Source organism: Rhinoderma darwinii, unplaced genomic scaffold, assembly GCF_050947455.1.
Source record: "Rhinoderma darwinii isolate aRhiDar2 unplaced genomic scaffold, aRhiDar2.hap1 Scaffold_131, whole genome shotgun sequence".
Taxonomy (NCBI): Eukaryota; Metazoa; Chordata; class Amphibia; order Anura; family Rhinodermatidae; genus Rhinoderma; species Rhinoderma darwinii.
This window is the reverse complement of record NW_027461963.1, coordinates 658,631-668,794: the sequence shown is the minus strand read 5'-3', so window position 1 is coordinate 668,794 and position 10,164 is coordinate 658,631.

Here is a 10,164-nt window from a genome sequence, read left to right as displayed (position 1 = left end):
TCAGACGTGCAGCGTACACTTGAAGAATACTTCACGGCCAATACCCCTGCAGACACAAACCCACGGGTACTGTGGGAGGCGCACAAGTGTGTTGTACGTGGCACCTTTATTAAACACGGGGCTCGATTCAAAGGGAGAGTACGGAGACCACTGCTCGGCTTCTATCGGAAATTAGGGTTTTAGAGTCTACTCACAAGCGTTCCCATGAATTAGCATGTAAAGTCGCGTTACTCCAGAAACGAGAAGAGCTCCGTATCCTATTATTGTCTAAGGCCAAAGCTACCCTCTCGAAATGCAAGCGCCACTTCTACGAATATGGGAACAAATGTAGCAGGTCTCTGGCCAGAGCACTGAGACTTCAACAAGCACGTACCTACGTACCCTTTATTGCAACATCCCCCACTACTCGGGCTAACTTGCCATTAGACATAGCCTCACAGTTCCGCGACTTTTATGCCTCCCTATATAACACAGATTCCACCAATCCGGCCACGACGGCGAACAACTTCCAAACACGTATCAAAAACTACATTGCAGACTCAGGTATGCCTTCTTTGTCAGAGGAGGTACTAGGCACATTGGAGGCTCCAATCTCTCCACCAGAACTAGCGGATGCACTTAGGAGCTTCGCTAATGGTAAGGCCCCGGGACCTGACGGGTTCACACTCCCCTACTATAAAAAATACACCGCTACCCTTAGCCAACATTTTCTAGCATCCTTGAACTCCTTCTCCTCCTCAGCTCGCGTTCCACCAGACACACTCAGGGCCCACATTGCTGTGATTCCCAAACCAGAGAAAGACCCTTCTCAGTGTGCTAGCTACAGGCCGATTTCACTTCTCAATACAGACATTAAACTCTTCGCGAAGATTTTGGCAATGTGTTTGGCTCCGTTGCTCAGTGGGGTCATTCATCTTGACCAGGCGGGGTTCATGGTGGGCAGAGAGGCCCGAGACAACACCACGAAAGCGATCAACCTTATACATAAGGCTAAGTTGTCCCGGGTTCCACTGATGCTCTTGTCAACTGACGTTGAAAAAGCTTTTGACAGAGTCAATTGGACATGGCCTGGGCCCTCAGATGATGAGTTGGATCATGTCTTTGTATTCTTGCCCCTCGGCGAGGGTCCGAGTGAATGGCATTCTCTCGGAAGAATTTGCCATCCATAATGGGACACACCAGGGCTGCCCACTCTCTCCCCTGATTTTTATCCTGACCTTGGAACCGTTTCTAAGGCATGTTCGTACCAATCAGGACATTCAGGGCCTAGGGGAGGGCTCCCATGTCAATAAGGTGGCAGCATATGCAGACGACCTTTTGTTTTTCCTGACCAACCCAATCACTTCTCTCCCGAATCTGATGCAGGAGTTTCGTCGCTTCTCCAGCCTTTCCAATTTTAAAATAAACTTTGCCAAATCAGAGGCCATGAATGTCTCCCTCCCCGCCCCCATTCTATCTACGCTAGAACAATCCTTTAGTTTTAAATGGAACTCGGTGGCGCTCAAGTACCTGGGAGTGTATATCCCGGCAGATTTAAAGGGAATATTTAACTTTAACTTTCCGAGGTTTCTTACTGAGATTAAGGCGGACTGTGCTAGGTGGTCGGGAGGCACATTTACGTTGATGGGCCGATGTACTATTTTTAAAATGAATATCCTACCTCGACTACTCTACTTATTCCAGGCCCTTCCTATAGCAATGCCACCATCATTCTTTAAAGCGATCAACTCCATACAAATATCTTTTGTCTCTAATGGCAAGCATCCACGCCTTAGTCGTTTGCTTCTGTGTCGGGAGGACTGGCTCTTCCTGACATTCGCGCGTATTACAACGCAACTCACTTAGTGCGCGTAGTGGATTGGTGTAGACACGCCCCTTTTAAGGCATGGGTAGGTATTGAACAAAACTTTTCGAAGGTCCCTCTCGAAGTATCTCCATGGCTGAAACGCGGACTTCTCACATCCCTACATCATCACCCCACGATCGGTCCCACGCTCAGATGTTGTGCCCTTGCAGCGGTCCGTTCACACCTCCTGCCTCTCTGCTCCCCCATGTCTCCGATCCTGGGGAACCCATCTTTTCCCTCGGGACTGAGTGACTTGGTGTTCAAGTCCTGGGCGGCGCTGGGTGTATTTAGGGCAGAGCACTTTCTGAAGAATTCGGAGTGGCTCTCCCTTGAGGAGTTGACACAGATGCCTGAACTCCTTCCTTTGGGTTACTGGCGCATATTTCAACTCTGCCATTTCTACTCCTCTTTACCACCCTCTGAGCTATTCCTAGCTCCTAGGTCTCCACTGGAAGACTTGTGCGTTGGCTCTGAGCCGGTTCGCCATTCATTGTCCACGATCTATCACCTCCTCCTGAACCCGCCTTACCTCCCAGCGCCTGGTTACGTTTCTGAATGGGAGTCGGATCTGGGAATTACCCTAACCACAAACCAATGCTCTCGTATTCTCTCTCTTGCCCATAAAACCTCAATTAGCTCGAGCTACCAAGAAGCTAGTTTTAAACTACTCTCGCATTGGTATGGGACCCCGGTTCGCCTGCATCTGATTTTTCCGAACGTATCACCTCTCTGCTGGAGATGTGGATTGGACAATGGTACCCTCCTCCACACATTCAGAATTCTGGGATCGGGTTAAAAAGGTGATTTGCGAGGTAACTGATACCAGCTTTACTATGGATGTGGCTTTCTTCCTCCTCCATCACTATGACACCCCAGCAAACACCTACAAACTCTCCCTGCTTCACTATCTAGTGATGGCGGCGCAGCACTGCATTCCCTTGTGATGGAAGAATTCCTCTCCTCCCACTCTGTCCCTCTGGGTCTCCAAGGTCAACGATATAATGCACATGGAGGACCTGAGCTCGAGCATTCATGATAATCATGCCAGATTCTGCCACACTTGGGCTCCTTGGATTATATTTCAGGACTCCGACTCCTACAAAGACATTCTGGGACAGACGGGCATTGGTGAATAGTCCATATTGGACGCAGTCTGGAGGAGCGGAGATGTCCCGGGGGGAGCAGCTACCCCTCCAACCCCTTGCCCATTCTTCATCTTTTCCTCCCTCATTTTGTCTTGTATCATCTCTTGTGTGCACAGGGGGGGAGTATATAGCAGTATTTTCTAGAAATAACGAGGCTGCTACACGTGGTTAAATTTTGGTTATGTCACTCAATTCAATGCATTCCTAACCTTGTACATGTATTTCACCCACCCTTATGTATGCGTATCTGTATTTTTATTTACTGTAAAAAATTTGGCTGTTAGCCATGAAAATAAAGAATAAAAAAAAAAAAAAAAGAACTATAAACCTATTTAGCCTTGAGAAAAGACGACTAAGGGGGGACATGATTAACTTATATAAATATATGAATGGCACATACAAAAAATATGGTGAAATCCTATTCCATGTAAAACCCCCTCAAAAAACAAGGGGGCACTCCCTCCGTCTGGAAAAAGAAAGGTTCAACCTGCAGAGGCGACAAGCCTTCTTTACTGTGAGAACTGTGAATCTATTGAATAGACTACCGCAGGAGCTGGTCACAGCAGGGACAGTAGATGGCTTTAAAAAAGGGTTAGATAATTTCCTAGAACAAAAAAATATTAGCTCCTATGTATAGAATTTTTTTACTTCCCCTTTCCCATTCCAATTCCCCTTTCCCATCCATTGGTTGAACTTGATGGACATGTGTCTTTTTTCAACCGTACAAACTATGTAACTATGTAACAATCGGTCGTCAAACAAACTTTCTAAAATATGTAATATATAGATATAATGTGCATTTCCCAGCATTGACCACACGATGGCGCTGCTGCTCAGCGTATCACTAGGCTGCCTGCCTTACATTAAATTTAGTGAGATTTCTCAGCATTGACCACACGATGGCGCTGCTGCTTAGCGTATCACAATCGGGCTTCAAACAAACTTTCTAAAATATATAATAGATATAGTGTGCATTTCCTGCATTGACCACACAATGGCGCTGCTGCTAAGCGTATCACTAGGGCTGCCTGCATTACATTCAATTTAGTGAGATTTCTCAGCATTGACCACAAGATGGCGCTGCTGCTTAACGTATCACAATCGGGCTTCAAACAAACTTTCTAAAATATATAATAAATAGATATAGTGTGCATTTCCCTGCATTGACCACACGATGGCGCTGCTGCTCAGCGTATCACTAGGGCTGCCTGCATTACATTCAATTTAGTGAGATTTCTCAGCATTGACCACAAGATGGCGCTGCTGCTTAACGTATCACAATCAGGCTTCAAACAAACTTTCTAAAATATATAATAAATAGATATAGTGTGCATTTCCCTGCATTGACCACACGATGGCGCTGCTGCTCAGCGTATCACTAGGCTGCCTGCATTACATTCAATTTAGTGAGATTTCTCAGCATTGACCACACGATGGCGCTGCTGCTTAGCGTATCGCAATCGGGCTTCAAACAAACTTTCTAAAATATATAATAGATATAGTGTGCATTTCCCTGCATTGACCACACTATGGTGCCGCTGCTAAGCGTATCACTAGGGCTGCCTGCATTACATTCAATTTAGTGAGATTTCTCAGCATTGACCACACGATGGCGCTGCTGCTTAGCGTATCACTATTGGGCTTCAAACAAACTTTCTAAAATATATAATAAATAGATATAGTGTGCATTTCCCTGCATTGACCACACGATGGTGCTGCTGCTCAGCGTATCACTAGGCTGCCTGCATTACATTCAATTTAGTGAGATTTCTCAGCATTGACCACACGATGGCTCTGCTGTTTAGCGTATCACAATCGGGCTTCAAACAAACTTTCTAAAATATATAATAGACATAGTGTGCATTTCCCTGCATTGACCACACAATGGCGTTGCTGCTCAGCGTATTATTAGGCTACCAGATTCTATTTGGGAGGCTTATAGAACGTATGGGGGAACTGCTTGGCTTAAATATGACGAGCAGTTTCGTCAGCGTATGGCGGTTCAGTCATCCCTGTGGTGGGATCATAAGGACATAAGCCTTTGGATGCGCCTTATGACTACACCAAAGGGGGCTGGTCAGGAGGGGGCGTGTTGAAGTCGCGGGTTTGCATAACCCTTTCAGTCCTAACTCGGCGGGTCTAGATGAGCGGGTTCATTTGGGAGTTTTAAAAAAAAGGGGTCTGCTGGCTCTACAACGAGAGCACCTGTAAATCGGGAACTAATTGTGTCTATAGACACGAATGTGCCGGGTGTAGGGGTGGTAACCACCCCGTCTTCAAGTGTTTTAAGCGGGCACGAGGAGGCACGACGAAGCCAGGGGATCGTCCTGCTAAAGGGGGTGAGTCCAGTCAACCTCGACGCTATGACGCCTTGGCTAAAGATGTACCCCAACAGGGAGAAGGCGCAGCTGTTATTGAACGGTTTTGGGGATGGATTTAGGATTCTGTTCTCCCCGGGGGTGGGGGTTTTGATGGCTAATAATCTGCGTTCGGTGCGGGATCATCCAGAAGTGGTACAAGACAAGTTGTGGAAGGAAGTTTTGTTGGGTAGAATGTTAGGCCCCTTTTCTAATGTTCCTATTTCCAATTTGCGTGTCTCCACGCTGGGGGTTGTCCCCAAGAAGGAGGCGGGAAAATTTCGGCTTATACATCATTTATCTTATCCGAAGGGCTCTTCGGTGAATGATGATATTGATGAGTCTTTGACGCGGGTTTCCTATGCGTCATTTGATGAGGTGGTTCGTTTGGTTAGGACGGCGGGGCAGGGGGCGCTGATGGCTAAGGTGGATGTGGAGTCTGCGTTTCGCCTTTTGCCAGTGCACCCAGAATCCATGCACTTGCTGGGGTGCTCGTTTGATGGCCTTTTTTATATTGATAGGTGCCTTCCTATGGGGTGCTCTATTTCTTGTGCCTATTTCGAAGCCTTCAGCACATTTTTGGAGTGGGTGGTCCATGAACGAGCCGGCTCTAAAGCAGTGATTCATTATTTGGATGACTTCTTTTGTGTCGGCCCTGCGGCTCGGCCGTCGTGTGCAATATTTACAGGCTGTGATTGATGTTTTTGATGACTTTGGGGTTTCGTTGGCGTTTGAAAAAACGGAGGGACCAACCACGACGCTCTTTTTTTTGGGAAATTAAATTGATTCCCAGGCAATGGAATGTAGGTTGCCGGAGGCAAAACTTGTTGATCTGTGGGCAACGGTGCAGGAGGCTCTGGTGAAAACAAAAATCACCCTGCGGCTCCTGCAATCTTTAATGGGGAAACTCAATTTTGCCTATAGAATTATGCCTATGGGCCGGTTTTTTTTTGTAGGCGCTTGGCGCAAGCAACTGCTGGTGTTAGAAGTCCCCACCATTTTATTTGCCTTGGCAAGGAGCATAAGGCGGATTTGAGGGTTTGGGTTTCCTTTTTGGTAGAATATAACGGCAGATGATTATGGATTGCAGCGGGACTTTCGAATGTGGAGATACAATTGTGTACTGATGCTTCTGGTTCTATCGGTTTCAGAGCGTACTTTCAGGGGAAATGGTGTGTTCGTACTTGGCCACTAGGGTGGAGGGAGTGTGGTTTGACAGGTAACCTTTGTTTTCTGGAGTTGTTTCCCATTCTAGTTGCGGTGGAAATTTGGGGACACCTTTTGTCCTATCGGTCAGTGTTTTTTCACTGTGATAACATGGCAGTCGTGTGCGCTATTAATAGTTTGTCTGCCAATTCCCCCCCGGTGATCACAGTGTTACGCCAGTTGGTCCTACTGTGCTTGAGGTGGAACATTCTATTTAGGGCTCATCATGTTCCCGGTGTTTCCAATGACATTGCGGATGCTTTATCTCGGTTGCAGTGGCATCATTTCCGTCGGCTAGCTCCAGAGGCGGAGAGGGATCCGGCTTCTTGCCCCGAACACCTTTGGAGGGTGGTGTCGCTCGTCTGATATGGTGGGCGAAATGTTCGCTGGCCCCTGCTACGTCGGATGCTTATAACAAGATCAGGGTGAGATGGTTCCGGCTGGAGGATTTGTGGTGTAGTCAAGGGAGTCCGTTTAGTGCCTTAGGGGGATGTTTTGTTTTTGTTATCTCTTATGGAGAGTGGGTCTTCAGTTTCCTCTGTTGTTAAGTCAGTAGCGGCACTTTCCTTTAAGTTAATTGGTTGTATGGATGTTACTAAGCATTTATTTGACACGGCGTGCTCTGCAGGGTTTTCAGAAAGGACATGACGGGAAGGATAAGCGTAGGCCGGTGTCTTTTGCAATGTTGGAGGGACTTTTTTCTCAGTTGCGCAGGATATCCCATTCAGATTATGAGAGGTTGTGTAATGATGGGGGTAAGGAAACAGACAAGTGAGCCCTAATCTACCCGCCACTCAGTCCCTGCCTACTTGCAACGACCCGCCCTAGGCGACGGGGTACAACTGGGCGACTGACGGTCCCTACGCTCAATAAGTGCACGACAGACAAACAGACAAGGGTACACAGAAGCAAGGGAAAAGGGGCAGTTGCCCACGGCAAAACCGTGAGCAACAAGAGTGGTGAACGAGCCAAGTCAAACCAGGAGTGTACGAGGTACCAAACGCAGAGCAGGAGAGTAGTGAACAAGCCGAGTCAAACCAGGAGTGTACGAGGTACCAAACGCAGAGCAGGAGAGTAGTCAGTAAGCCAGGGTCAATATGAAGCAGGGTCAAATGGTGCAAGAAGCTGCAGCAGGGCCAGGAAACAAAATGAGAAGAATCACAAGCAAGGAGGAACAGGAAAGGCAGGTATAAATAGACAGAGGGTGGGAGCTAGCTCCGTCTGGCCAGGCTGTGGCCAGTCTCACAGACATAGAAGCAGGTGCAGACTGATTACCTATGGGCGTGGATACAGAAGCTGTGCCTGGCAGATCCTTAACAGGTTGTTGTTTCAATTGGCTTTTTCTTGGGCTTTCTATGATGCTTTTCAGGTTGGCGAATTGGCTAGTCCCTCAAAAAGGGGGCAGGGCGGTATTCATTTAACCGATGTGGTTTTTCGGGATGGTGTGTTGAGAATAATGTTGTATCATTCCAAAACTGACAGGAAGGGAAAAGGTTTTGAGATTTGTTTGACTAAAATTCATGAGGGGGAATCGTGCCCAGTGGGGTGTTTTCTGCGTTTCATGGCTATGTGTCCTCAGGGTTCTTCCTCTTTGCTGGTGCATGCGGATGGGTCAGCATTGTCCAGATATCAATTTATTGCTGTCTTTAAGAAATGCGTACAAGGTTTGGGCCTTTCACATCTGGATTACAGCTCACATTCTTTTAGGATTGGAGCCGCTACTGAGGTTTCTTGTTTTGGGCTCGACACTGCTTCAGTTAAGAGGATTGGCCGCTGGGAGTCCAGCCGTTTTCGTTCCTATGTTAGGCCGCATTTGCTGGAATTTTGATTTCTTTATCTTGGGTTTATTTTGGGTGGGGATGTCATTCTTGTTCTGTTTCACTAATTTTCTGTTGCTTTCAGGTTCTGCAAAATGTGTGGTTTGGCTTCTTGGCCATTCCTATATTTACTGGGCTGAAAGGCGTGCCCGTGTGCGTCCGAATGGTAGGTATTTGGATTTAGATAAGGATGAGGTGGAGGTACACTGGTTCGGAGTTCGTGGCCTGACCTGGGATCAGGTAAGGCCTTTGTTTCAGGATGCGGTTAGGTCCTGGGGTCTACCTGATATTTTGATAATTCATGCTGGGGGTAATGACATCGGGAGTTATCCCATGCGGAACCTCATTAGGAACATTAAGAGGGACTTCTTATGTTTTTTAGACGCCCATCCTGGGCTTTTGATTATATGGTCCGAAATTGTACAGCGGGTAAAATGGCGCAATGCGCAGTCATTGTCGGCGCTGAATAGAACCAGGGATAAGATTAATAAGACAGTGGCCAAGTTTGTTCGCCTCAATGGTGGGTTGGTAGTTCGTCACCCACTGTTGGAGGATCGGGGTGCGTACATTGGAAAGGATGGGGTTCACTTAACAGATGTGGGCCTGGATGTTTTAAATTTTGGCCTCCAAGAAGGCCTGGAGTTGGGTTTTCAAGTGTGGCGGCGCATGAAAATTTAAGGAGTCAAGTTTTCATGCTGTGGCGGGTCCTTGGCAACACTATTTATGTTTTTATATATTGCTGTCTTTGACACAATATATTGGTTTTATTTTAAAGCTATGGATTTGGGCTTCTCTAAGGGGCGGACCCTGGGAAGCGTGGTGCTTTAGCATACCCGTGGTGACGCCACTGTAGCTTATATGGTCACGGCTAGTGGTTTAAGGGTATTGCTTTATTTATGTTTTGGAGGTTGTCAAGGACTTAGCCACATAATCTTAATATGTTAATTATGTTTATACTTGTTTTTATATATTCTCAGGTTCTGTAAAAGAAAACATTCAATAAAGCTGTGACAAGCACCTTCCAATTTTAATTGTGTCGTTGTATATTTATTAGATAGGAGAGTGTTTGTGTGGCCCCTTGTCGCCCTTGTACCGTCATGAGTACGCTCTTGCCAAGTGCACCTTTCCCTCAAGAAAGATGACTAGCTCCAGCAAGAGGCTGTGGAGCCAGGAAAGGCTGCATTTCAGTAGCTGTAATGCGCCACAAGGAAGCGTTCAAGAGGCGGGTAGAGAGGAGTCTCCCAGCAAGAGAAAGACAAGAGGCTGTGCATCAGACTGAGACAAAGAAGGGAGTCCTGGGACCTTGAGTATGAGACTGCAATTGTTAAGTATGTGCCTCACCTGTGAGAGACTGTAACTACTAAGCTTTGAGCCTGAGGCCCAAGTAACTTTGAAGAGGGCCTGAACTGAGTCTAAGAGGGCCTTCAGAGACTGTCGGAAGAAGGCCCAATTTGTGTGAAAGGAATCTATGTTTTTGTTCAGTTATTTTAGTTGCTTATTTTTCCTGGTGCCGGGAATGACACCAAATAAGGCAAGGGGGCAATGAAAGGTATTGAAGGGAGTCTCCCCTATTCACGAGAGGAGCCGTATGGAGTAATGTAGAGATAGATTTTTCTGTCTCTTTCAATGCTTTTGTGTTATGCATTTTAACACTGTATTTCCTTTATAGGTCCAGGACTAGAGGAGATGAGCGGTCACTATATGCATATATACTTCCATTGTGATGCTGCCACCTAGTGGCCAGGAAGCATTTTTATGTGTTGTTTTAGTCACAGGACCTGTGCTTACATGTT